Source organism: Protopterus annectens, chromosome 3.part1 (genome assembly GCF_019279795.1).
Source record: "Protopterus annectens isolate FY-2018-M chromosome 3.part1, PAN1.0, whole genome shotgun sequence".
NCBI lineage: Eukaryota > Metazoa > Chordata > Ceratodontiformes > Protopteridae > Protopterus > Protopterus annectens.
Genome location: NC_056732.1, coordinates 1,730,497,115 through 1,730,510,227, shown reverse-complemented (window position 1 = coordinate 1,730,510,227; position 13,113 = coordinate 1,730,497,115). Strand labels below are relative to the sequence as shown.

Below are 13,113 nucleotides of genomic sequence, written 5' to 3'. Positions count from 1 at the left end.
AAGATACACATGCAGACAGATTCATTATTTTCTAACTTTGCAAATAATTTTCACTGAAAGACATGTTCCAGCCGAGCTGGCTAATTTCAGGGTCAAGCTTTTGTTCACACTGCAGCTAAGCTTCAAGCAATAATATGCAAGTTCATTTCTACTATTATTCTAGTAAAACAGAATTAAATGCATTACATATTATACTATTTTCCAACCTTTGCTCTTCATATAGATTTGAGCACATTTATTCATGTCTAAAGCACACATTTCCCTAACAGTTTATAGATGTTTGAATACATGCTTTTCTAACAATATATATATTTTTGAATACATATTCTTCTAACAGTTTGTACGTCTGGATACATATTTTTCTGACATTCTCCCTCCTGTTAATGCATTTCATTCTATTAGAAACATAAACAATATCATTTCATTTCTTAGCCTTTTCCTTTCTAAGGACTTTCAGCTAAGCTAGTCATTTGTTTTATATTTCAGAAAAAGCATCATTTGAAATCAATCTTTTAATTTCAACACTTTGGTAAAAAGTTTTAGTAACAGATATATCAACAAATTTTTTGATTAATCTTTTCATGCAGGGAATTCCACAGTAAACACATGCTCCTATTAGGAGTATACCCACACAAATAGCAATTAAAATGTTCAATAGGATGGAACCCCACCCCCCAAACAGATTCTGGAAAAAGTCCGTCAGTGGGTTTGGGCCTGGTTTAGTCATTGCTGATACTTGCTGAATTACCTCTAGGTGATTATTTGTCTGACGATCCTCAGGGATAAAAGCACAGCATTCTTCTTCGTGTACCACCTCTTGCCGCTAGGGTGAAGTAAGGAGCCATTCGATTTTGTAGCACAACAGTTCTCATTGCATTCAGTTTATCAGTCACCAATTCTAGGGTGGAAAAAGTTGCATTACTCATGGCTTCTTGACAGCTTCCTCAGCTCCCAGATCGATTTGACTGCTCCATAGGCTGGTGGTATTCCTGCCCTGGATATAACACTGTTGCCCAAGTCCATATGAGTCAATTTACTTTTGTCTTTCACTGAATTATGGTCTTTTCAACCAGCTACGATTTTACCAACTGGATTCACAGGTTTCTTAACTGGACCTTCAGATTTTCGAGCGGTTTCCCTTACATTTCGTATCTTACCCAAAGGTAATTCTGCAGTATGTCTTATTGCTGGAACCAGATAACCCAAAAAACAACTGCCGGACCAATTCTCAGGTAACCATTCATATGCCTTTTTCCCACAAATAAAATCATTACTTTGGTACTAATACGTGTTATCCCTGCATGAAACATTTTTCTGTCTTTAATAGACAATTGTTTAGTTAAGACTGGATTGTCACGTACTGCATTTAATGTAGTTTTCATTGAACTCAGATATGAATTATAGTTAGTATCACAAACAGTACCCCCACTTTTGACTTTAATGCAACATTTATAAGACATTGTTATATTACCATTACTCCAGCCCACCTGGAGGGTATATAAAAAAACTTTCCCAAGTCTCATTTTATCCCCAGAGGGACAGTGGACATTAACAGTCTTTTATGCTGTTGGTATAGCTGTACAACCCCAGCAATTTGAAAAGTTTATAGTCTCTGTATACACATGCTTCATGGCCAGGTATGTGTTAAAGTTTGGATGCCAGTCTATAAACAGTTCATCACGTCTTCTCACTTTCACTTGTGTGGTTGAGTGCAGGGAAAAACCACAATAAGAGAAAAATTGTCACATTTATAGTCAACAAATGCACAGTTAACAAAATAATTATGCAATAGTTCTTGGGTTGCTCTGCTTTTTTGTTTGCTTTACTCTTGGCCATTTTGCCCTTGTGTATCAGTCACAAAGTTCTTATTCAGCTGAAAGTTCTTTTATCTGAAAAGAGTTAAACTGCAAAACAGATTTATTTATTAACAGTTTTTTATATAATTAGCTAATGAACTGTCAGCCTCCAGCTCTGCAGGCATGAGAGCTTTCCACTGAGGCACATAATATGCCCTTCCAAATACTACTTCAAAGGGGATCAAACCCTTTACATTTGTTACTGTTTTCATGCTCAGCAATGCTAGAGGTAAACAGCAAATTCAATTCTTCTGAGTCTCACTCATCAACTTCCTTCCTTCACATTTATTCAACTCTATGAAGTCCATACAAATAGTATGGAACGGATATGGTGGTGTTGGGGAACTCCTTGCTTGTTTTAAATGCTCCTTGTGCATGGTGCTTGTTACAAGTATGACAAGCTGCACAAAATTTTATTGTATATTTTATGTATCCATATATTTGCACAAAATTTTATTGTATAATTTATGTATCCATATATTTGGAATATTCTATTTACTAATTGTACCATCCCCCCTGTTGAGACATGGCTCTGCCCATGGCTCAACAAAGCTGCATATCTAAATAAATTAGACGGCAATATTGTTTTTCCTTTGGAAATGTACAGTCTATTTTCAAAAATTGCACCTTGTTTTACCCATTTTTGTTTTTCTGCTTTTGTAGTAAGCATCTGCATTGTTTTTAACATGTCTAAATCTAAAATCTCAGAGGGTTGTAATTTCTCATTTAGAAATAAAGTGTCTGAGTCTGAGGCTGCTTGCTTTGCAGCTGCATTAGTTTGTGCATTACCTTTTGAAATCTTATCCTGTTGTTTTGTATGAGCTACACATTTACAAATAGCTGCTTTGGTAGGCAGTTGAATAGATTCTAATAGCTCCAAAATAAATTAGCATGATTAATAGGTTTTTCACTGGATGTAATCATCCTCTATTTTCTTTATTGTTGTGCAAACACATGCACTGTAGAAAAAGCATACTGATTATCAGTATATATGTTTACTTTCTTGCCTTTTACTAAAATACATGCTCCTGTCAAGGCTACCAGTTCTGCTGCTTGAGCATACAAGTTGTGTGCACAGTTTGTGCTTTTAAAATTTCAGTGTCTGTAACTACTGCATACCCCACCAGATTCTTTCCTGTAGGACCCCTTTTGCATGAGCCATCCACGTAATATGTCACCTCAGCATCATTCAAGGGCATATCTGTAAGATCTTGTCTAGGTAAAGCTAACTGTTCATAGGAGGTTGACTCAGCAGTATGGTCATACATGAAAGATGTCTAGCAGGAGAAAGGTATGCAACCTTTTTTTTTTTTTTTTTTTTGTAGCAGAATTATTGCAACTGCATGAGGCATTCTCAATGTGAGAGGGTGGAACAACACTACTGAGGCTGAAGCCTGCACTGCCATTGCTGCTGCAACTACTGCTTGTACACAGTGAGGCAAAGATTGCACCACTGGGTCTAACTGTGATGAATAGTAAGCTATGGGGCATTGCTTATCCCCATGTTGTTGCTTTAATACTGATGTCATGTACCCTTGCTTACAATTTACGGTCTGAAAAAACGTTTGTGATAACTTGGAAGTCTTAAAACTAATGAAGAAGCTATTAACTGCTTCAACCTGCAGAAAGCCATTTCTGCTTTTGTTTTCCATTGTAAAATAATTTGGTACCCAGCTTCAACAAAATTAGTTGTACCTAAGAAAGACATTATTTCTTTCTTAGTTGTTGGTTTGGGTGCTTGCAAAATTGCTGTTTTTTTTTTTCTTTCTCCCTTTATCTAGTATTTTACCTTTATTGGATATTACATATCCCAGGTATCTAACCTGTGTTTTTTCCCAAAGTTGTAACTTACTTTTGTTTACTTTGTCCTTGTATTACTAAAAATTTTAATAATGCTACTGTATTCACCCTGCACTGCTGCTGGGTGCTGCTAGCAAGATGTTATTTACATAAAGTAAAATTTGACTACCTTCCGGTGGGGTAAACCCTGCCAGGTTGCTAGCCATTTTTTTTGCAAATATTATTGGGCTCTCACAATATCCCTGTGGTAGTCGAGTATATGTATACCTTTTACCCTGAAATATAAATGCAAACCAATATTGACTATTAGGATGTATAGGTATTGAAAAGAAAGCATTGCTTATATTTACCACAGTAAAATACTTCTGTTGTGGCTTTAAATCATTCAACAAGGTATGTTGGTCTGGCACCGTAGGTGCTCTAGGTATTACTGCATTATTTACAGCTTATAAATCTTGTACCATCTGCCATTTCCTGTTTGCTTTTTTAACAGGAAATAGGGGTGTATTACATGGTGAATCAGGAGATTCTACCAGTATTTCTTTTTTTTTTTTTTTTGAGTAATGCTGCTATTATAGGCTTAATTTCTACTTTTGCATCCTTTCTCAAAAGGTATTGTCTTTTCTGTGGTCTAAAAGCTGACTTTGGGGTAATTGTAACTGGTCCTGCTGTTTGAATAAGCCCTACATCTAACTTGCCTGTTGACCACAGAGTTGTTGGAATTTTACACAAGGCCTCTTCTTTTTCTTTTAATAAAAATGCTAATCAGCTGTCCTCACTAGATTGCAAGTGTACAGCTGTATGTGTCTGTGTCAACCAATTCAGTTTTGTTTTCGTATCCCTTGTCCTGACATTTTAAATCAGTCTGTTTTCCCATTTTGTTACCTTTTTTTCTAAGTCTGCCCATTTAACACTTTTGTTTTTTGTCAAGCTGACATGTGGCAGTCTATTGGACTTATACAATCTCATGAATTCCTGAGGTAATGAACAGCTTACTACACTGTTTCCCTCAGTATCCCAACATAAAGTTTGTAATATTAATCTGTCAGCAGGATTTTTTCTTTTCCCTTTGAACAATTCTTGCTTATATTTCTTATTAGGTCCTGGTGTGCTACAGTAGTATAGAGTACAATGTAACAAATGCTGCTGATCAGTGTCAAGGGAGGGTACCTTACTGATGGCTACGTTCATCAGTTCTTTGGTTACTGCCCCTGGACCAGTCATAACTAGGTCCTGGCTGTACCAATAATAGGCTTTACCCTCCGATCACGCCACAAAAAAGCATTCATTTGTTTTTGTGCCTCCATACCCTGCATGGTAGGAACTGCTGCTATGCCAAATATCTGCACAAGGTCTCGTTCCAGGAAGTTTGCTGGATATTTTGCAGAAACTACAATTTTACTTTTCTGAGTCATACCTGAAACAGGGTCAGTTATTGCTATATTATGGGAGAGTGGTTCCCTGTATAGCTGTCCATTTGCTGCTATTACTAATATATAATCAGGTGATTCAGAATGTTTTGGTAACTTGGAGGGGTATATCAAAGTCCGTGACGCTCCTGAGTCACACAGGAATTTGACTTCCCTTCCCTCCACCAGAAGTGTTACTTCTGGCTTTGTATTTGCTAGGTAGAGCTCCAGGCTCAACAATACTAAATCTAAAATTTTATTTCCATTTTCATTCTCTACATTTGTTTGTACTTTCTTTATTTCCTCTACTACATTTACATTTTCTTTTTGTTTATTAACCTTTTCTGATGATTTTTGGTTATTATTACTATTATATAGTCAGTCCTTATTTCCTTTATCTTCTGTCATTGCTTTCTTATTTTGTTTACAGTCCCTAGCTAGATGCCCTTTTTATCTGACTGTAATACAAATACTTCAGCTTCGTCTTCAGCAGTGAAGACTTGTGCCTTTTTTTCTTTTTACTATTAAAGTGTCTTTCAGTACGTCTAGCATACTCAAGTAAGGCTTGCAGCCTGCTTGTTCAGTGATCTATCATATGCTTTGTAATAAAGCTACTGATAGGGGCAATGCAACCTTTTAAAAATGCATTTTTTTTTTTTTTTTTTTTAATTGTTGTTTAAAGCATTCTAATAATCTAGCATAATATCCATCTATTGTCTCATTTTCCCATTGTATGCATTAATTAATGCAAGTCCAGTCTGCTCTAAGTTTCCATCTTTCAGAGATTCTGTCTGTCAGACCTTTCACTCTGTTGTCTAAAAATGTTTCAGAATTTTCTAAGCTTCTGTTTTCTCTACAATTTGCTTTCTCAATCCACCTATGTGCTTGAGGTATGCCTAGTTGGTGCTGCTTTTGCTTTTTGCCTGACGTCCTGCATCAGATTAAAGCTTGTTTAAGGAGTTTAACTAGTGAACGTTTATCTAGTTTACTATCAAATTCATAGTTGTTAACACATTTTGTACAATATCTCACATTATCTGCTTGCTGCAATTGCATATACTTCACATTATCCGTTAGGGCGGATCTCATGATTTTTCAGTGCACTGATCTCCCATGTCTTAAAAAGACTGTTACGTAACCCTTCTCTTGTACCACGTGGTATCTTATTTCCCCATATCCACAGTAGTGTCTAGAATGACTGTTTACTTTGCTTTGTTATTCCCTGATCTATGACTCAAGATACAATACTTGACTATCTCTCCCTGCTATCACAAACCTTAGCAATAGCACAGTGTAACCTGGTCCCTGATCTAAAACAAAGACAAAGAGGGAAATTCTTCTTACCTGAGCCTCCCGCTTACTGCTGTTTTTTCTTCTTGGGGCCCAGTCTTCCGCTTTTCAGCCACAGATCAGAAAGTGGACAGCCTCTTTACACACAACAATTCAGTCGGAGGTCTTTTCACTTTAAGAAGAACCATTTTGTCAACTCCTCCTGTGTAGATTTATTACATGCACTCTGACCTGTAGCTTACCAAGGGAATTCCGGCTCGAAGGACCAAAATGTTAAATAAATTGTTAAATCAGACTGTAAAAATCATTAGGTTTTTCAAAATGACAGACAGTAATGCAGGGTGCTCAGATATCAAACAGTTATGCATTTATGCTCTAATGATTATTAGGAGGCAAAAAACCATACACAAGCATGTACAGAATTTTGACTGACTTTATTAAGGAAATACCCTCCATTTTATAATGTTTACAATCAGCTTTTGCCCACCTCACTGACGTGGTCAGTGACAGGCCCTTTACATCACTACTACTCATAAGAAAATGCTGATGTTTCACTTTTTGAAAAGTTTCTTTCCCATGAGAATATTACAGCCTTGCAAAGCACCTGGTCAGTTACAATGTCTTTTTGAAGATGTAGCTAATCCAAGGCTCTTAGATTAGTTCAAATACAATGGATGAATGTCTTTTTAATACAGTTCTTTGTCTCTCTGTTCACCAGCTGGGTTCTTATCACCGGTAGTGTTCACAAGGCCATTCTCCTTGGTGGAAGCAGGAAAAAGATACACATGCAGACAGATTCATTATTTTCTAACTTTGCAAATAATTTTCACTGAAAGACATGTTCCAGCCGAGCTGGCTAATTTCAGGGTCAAGCTTTTGTTCACACTGCAGCTAAGCTTCAAGCAATAATATGCAAGTTCATTTCTACTATTATTCTAGTAAAACAGAATTAAATGCATTACATATTATACTATTTTCCAACCTTTGCTCTTCATATAGATTTGAGCACATTTATTCATGTCTAAAGCACACATTTCCCTAACAGTTTATAGATGTTTGAATACATGCTTTTCTAACAATATATATATTTTTGAATACATATTCTTCTAACAGTTTGTACGTCTGGATACATATTTTTCTGACACCTTATTTTCTTCACTTTTTTTTTTTTACTCGGATGATTTTTATTTTAAATTTGCAATAAACAATAAATGAAAACGTATCACGGTTTACAATCAAGTCAGATAATTACTAACTATATACAAATTTACATTTAGCCTGACATTTTAAAACTTGCGTGATAACAAATTACACAGATATAGTTTAATTCAAGTTAAATAGTACTTGCTTCATGAGGAGGTTAGATCCATTTGCAAAGTATCAATCAAAGTTAGAACTTCTTCCAAGGGTTTTTAGTTAATGGTCTAGGAAACAGTCTTAATTCTTTGTTTTTTACTTCCATTAAGGCTGTCCTCTTCAATAGACATATGAAATCTTCTTTGCTAGGAGCTGTGGTAGAATTCCATCTCTTTGTCATGCATTTCCTAGCTATAGTTAGTATAGTCCAAAGTAAATGAAGGTCAGACTTATTTGAAGAATAAGCATTGTCAGTTATATTCAGTAATAACAAAGCCTTGGTCATGACAAAATTATCTGTATAAATTGCCTGCAAGAAATTGTTAATACTTTCCCAAAAGGGTTTAATTTTTATACAATCGTAGAAAATGTGAGACCAATCAGCTTTATTATACTGTTGACATCTCCAGCATAACCCATCATTAGAAGGATTGATTGATTTTTGAAACTTTATCAGGGGTTAAAAAGGATCTCTGATGGAATTTCCAGGTAAATATTCTCCAATAATGAAACAAGTTAATTTTACTGAGAGAAGTAAATTAGATTTATTTTCAGAGATTAACTGAATCATATATCCTTTAGTAATATATTGCCAATATGCTGGTTTAGGTTGTGTTTTGTAATTTTTTATTAGATTATATAAATATGAAGTACCATTTTCCAATTTCTTATTATATAAGATTTCAAACAGTCTGGATATAAAATTTGGTGTATTTGAAAAAATAAGAATTATTATCCTACATAGATCCTTGGAATACGTCAATATATTCTGATGTATTAACCATTCATGAGAATTCACTTTGTAAGTTGACATCATATACTGTAAATCCCATACTTGCCGATTTTTTAGACAGTGTAACCAACAGATTAGATTTTTCTGTTACCAAGAGAGGAATATATCTCTATGAATTATATCTGGAACGTTTTTAGTAATGCTGAAGGGAATTAATGTTGCAAACCAAAGCTTTAAATCCATATTCATGTTTATAAATTTCCAAAAATAGTCAAATAAATGATTTATTAAATTTGTCCTAGTTAGTTTAGTTATATTGTATTGATAATTTAAGGCCAGTGAGTACCATAATATATTGTCCTCGTCTAGAAAAGTAGAATTTTTAAGTAAATTATTTTCATTTATTATTATAGTTGTATGTAACAATTTCCAATTAGACATATAATTTGGATTGATCCATTCAACCACAGTTTTAAGTAAAGTTGCTCTTATATAATATTCAATATCTGGGAAATGTATTCCTCCCTGGTCCCATTGTCTGATATGATGGGTATATGCAATTTTGTTTCTTTTAGGAAACCACAGAAATCTTAGCAAAACTGATGTCATTTTCTTAAGGTGAGTTTGCTCAGGAATTAACAAAGTGGCTTGTACAACATACAACATTTTAGGGAGAAGAATCATTTTAATTAACTGTAATCTATCTTCAAAAATTAGAAGTTATGTACCTACCATAACGTTCCATGTTAGTTGTCTTCTCTCGCCTTCTTTCTTGCTGGATGGGTTCGGAGCCGATCCTCAGCTCCGACTCGGCACTTGCTAAGCTCGAGAGTCACTTTTACCAGCTCGAGGCAGCCCTATATCCCATGATGCAAGGCGGTGATTACCCAGATCTCGTTTTGTATCTAGAGGAAAAAAACTGCCCGCAATCTTTCCACAAAGGAAAGAAGAACAACTAACCTGAGAAGACTGTAAGGGGAACCCAGGTAATAAAGGTCCAGAGCTGACTGGTGTCCAAGGGAGAACAATCTCCCAGAGAAAAAGGAAAATCAAGGTCTGTCCACGCTAGGGGGACAGGAGAGAGGGACGCAAGAAAGAAGGCGAGAGAAGACAACTAACATGGAACGTTATGGTAGGTACATAACTTCTAAATGTTAAGTTGTCAATCTCGCCTTCATTCTTGCTGGATGGGACCACGTCCTTAGCACCTCTATCCTGGGTGGCTCAATGGAACAGACTCTTGAGAACTGTGGAACCAAAACTTGCCCTGTTCCTGGAGGCCAAATCCAATTTGTAATGAGAAACAAAGGTATGAGGAGTGGCCCAAGTGGCTGCTGCACAGATAGTGTCTAAGGGTAGTCTATCCTGAAAGGCTGTAGATGTGGCTAGACCTCTAGTAGAATGTGCTTTAGGTTTTGAGATCAGTTGTTTGCCCCTAAGCTGATAAATGTCAGAAATGGTGGAAGACAGCCATCTGGATAAGGTCACTTTAGAAACAGGAAGACCTTTCTTATTTTCAGCATAAGAAAGAAAAAGCTGATCAGATTTTCTAAATTTCTTTGTTCTGTCCAAGTAATATCTGAGTTGGCGATGAACATCTAGGCAATGCAATCTTTGTTCTGCCCTGTTAGAATGATTGTGAAAAAATACAGGAAGGTCAATGGATTGATTTAAATTTGTTTTAGAAGCAACCTTGGGCAAAAAGGATGGATTGGTTCTTAAGGATACTCTATCCTTGTGGAAGACCAAGTAAGGGGGACGAACACAGAGAGCATGTAGTTCCAACACCCTCCTAGCCGAAGTAATAGCAACTAGGAAGAGTGTCTTCCAAGAAAAAAATTTTAATGAGCATGTAGCAGCCGGTTCGAAAGGGGGAAGTATCAAGGATGCCAGCACTAAATTTAGGTCCCACTGTGGTGGAGGATCTCTAACAGGGGGTTTAAGTAGGAACACCCCTCTGAGAAAGGCTTTACAAAGTTTGTGAGACATAATATTCTGGTCTGCAAATCTGACATGGAAATTAGAGATTGATGCCAACTGGACTTTAACTGTGGAAGAAGAAGAACCGGAGTGAAATATTTCAGCTAGAAAGTCCAAGACTGACTGAATAGGGGCAGTAAAAGAGTCTATGTTCTTAGACTTTGCCCAAAAGGAGAAACGTTTCCATTTGCTAGAGTAAATCCTCCTGGTAGAGGACTTTAGAGAAGCTACTATGATATCTCTAACGGGGTTAGAGATCATAGGAAGCCTGGCTAAGGAAGGAAGTGGAGCAACCAAGCGGTGAGGTTGAGGGAACGAATGGACCAGTGCAGTTGACCTGACTGGTGGGTCAGAAGATCTGGAACTGGGTCCAGATGCCAAGGCTGCACCAAGAGATGGTGATGAAGGAATGGGAACTAAATTTGTCGAGGCCAGTAAGGGGCAATGAGAATCATTTTGGCTCTCAAGACGGTAGCTTTCTGGAGTACTTGAGGTATTAACGGAAAGGGGGGAAAGGCATAAAGAAGTCCCCGGGGCCAATCCTGGGTAAGAGCGTCTCTGGGGGGATGGCCCGGAAGTGGAAAGAGAGAGAAGAAGTCTGGGCATTTGTTGTTTTGGGGTGTAGCAAAAAGGTCGCAGCATGGGCAGCCCCACTTCTGAAAAATCTCTTCCACTATAGATTGTTTGAGAGACCACTCGTGAGGCATGAGTATAGCTCTGCTCAATCTGTCCGCTATTATGTTGATTTTCCCAGGGATATGCGTTGCTACCAGAAACCGATGAGAGGAGATCGCCCATTGCCAAAGTCTGAGAGTTTCTCGACACAAAGGATAGGACTTGGTCCTGCCCAGCTTGTTGATGTACCACACCACGGACATGTTGTCCGTGTGAACTGCAATAGTTCCTAAGGGAAGAAAGTCATTGAGGGCTTGCAACGTTAAAAGCACTGCTCTCATCTCTAGGACATTTATGTGCAAGTGGTATTCGAACGGTTGCCACGTGCCATGAACCATCCTGCCCTGATAATGCCTCCCCCACCCGATCAGGGAGGCATCCGAAGTGACCGTGGCTACCGGGGCCAGGGGGACAAATGGTCTGCCCTGATGGACTAGGGGGGAAGAAGTCCACCAGGATAGATGGCTTTTGCAGGTCTGTGTCACCAAAATCTTGTGACGCATGGGAAGCTGCTGGAAGGACCATTGGGTAAACAACATCCACTGTAGGAGACGCATGTAGAAACGGGCCAGAGGAAGAAGTGTGATGGCGGCTGCCATAAGGCCCAACACTTTCAGGACCAACCTGGCTTGTACCTTTTTGCTGGATAGGATGATCCGAACATGGTTTTGGATATCTAGAATTCTTTGACTTGTTAGGTTTGCTGACATCCGAGTAGTGTCTAGATCTGCGCCTATAAAGGTAATAGATTGGCAAGGCAATAAGGAAGACTTTTCAAAGTTGACTGAAATTCCTAACGGACCGCAGAGACGTAGAGTATAATCTCTGGCTTGGAGAAGTTGATGCCTGGTGGTGGCTGAGAGGAGCCAGTCGTCTAGATACGGAAACACTTGGAATCCTTGACGTCTCAGGTGAGCCGTGACCGCTGCCATGCATTTGGTGAACACTCTGGGGGGCTGTAGTGACACCAAAGGGCAGGGCTCCGAATTGAAAATGACTGGTCCCCAGCCAAAAGCGGAGAAACCTTCTGGAGCGTCTGTGGATTTTTATGTGATAGTACGCATCTTGAAGGTCTATGGAGCACATCCAGTTGTTTTTGCCCAGAAAGGGCAAAATCGACTAAAGTGTGACCATCCGAAATCTTGCCTTTTTGACAGACTTGTTCAGTCTGCTGAGGTCTAATATTGGTCTCCAGTCTCCTGTCTTTTTGGGAACCAAAAAGAACCTTGAGTAGATTCCGGACTCTAAATGATCTGTTGGAACTGGCTGGATGGCCCTTTTTTCTAGAAGCTTTGAAACCTCTAGCTTTGCAATTTCCCTTAGACCGGGTGGAACGTCTGGAAGGGAACCTTTTTGAGGGAAGGGGCTTCTCTCGAAAGGAATCTTGTAACCCTCAGATATGATCGACTGTACCCATTTGTCTTGAGAGAGGGAAAGCCAGGCTTCTGGGTACAGCGACAATCTCCCCCGACTGCCTCCAAGGATGGGCAGTCGGGCAACACCTCAGGGATGCTGGAAGGGCTTGTCAGAGAGTGGCTCTCTGCTGCCCTGGTTCTGCGGACCCCCTCTGCCCCTAGGGCGGCGTCTATTGTTATTACCCCCTCTGCCTCTGGGGGTAAACTGACCATGTGCATCAGGCGTGACTCCCTGAGATTTTCGGAACCACATTTTCCCTCCCTTCTGACCTTTGGAGTAAGGTCTAGAAGGGGTGGAGAAACGGACTCCTACGGCAGAAAGAGTCTTGCCATCTTGCTCGCATCTGGTCAAAGTGTCCTTCACCTGAGGTCCAAACAAAGTTGTGCCATCAAAGGGAGAATTTGTGAAGGACGCCTTAAAGGGGTCTGCAAAATTGCAAAGCCGCATCCAGGACTGACGTCTGAGAGCCACTCCTGTGCCTGCGGCTATACTCGCCCCATCGGCTGCATAAGAAATGAGCCGCATGGAGGAGTTAGTTATGGAATTTAGGATTCCCAGCTGAGAGGCAATCTTCTCTTGAGCCCCAGCAGCTGACGGA

At 38.8% G+C, this 13,113-nt stretch overlaps 1 protein-coding gene across 1 annotated transcript in view; it reads right to left on the bottom strand.

Moving 5' to 3' along the window:
* LOC122798645 (histone-lysine N-methyltransferase PRDM9-like) overlaps nucleotides 1-13,113 on the bottom strand; it is a 264,008-nt gene that overhangs the window by 126,567 nt on the left and 124,328 nt on the right.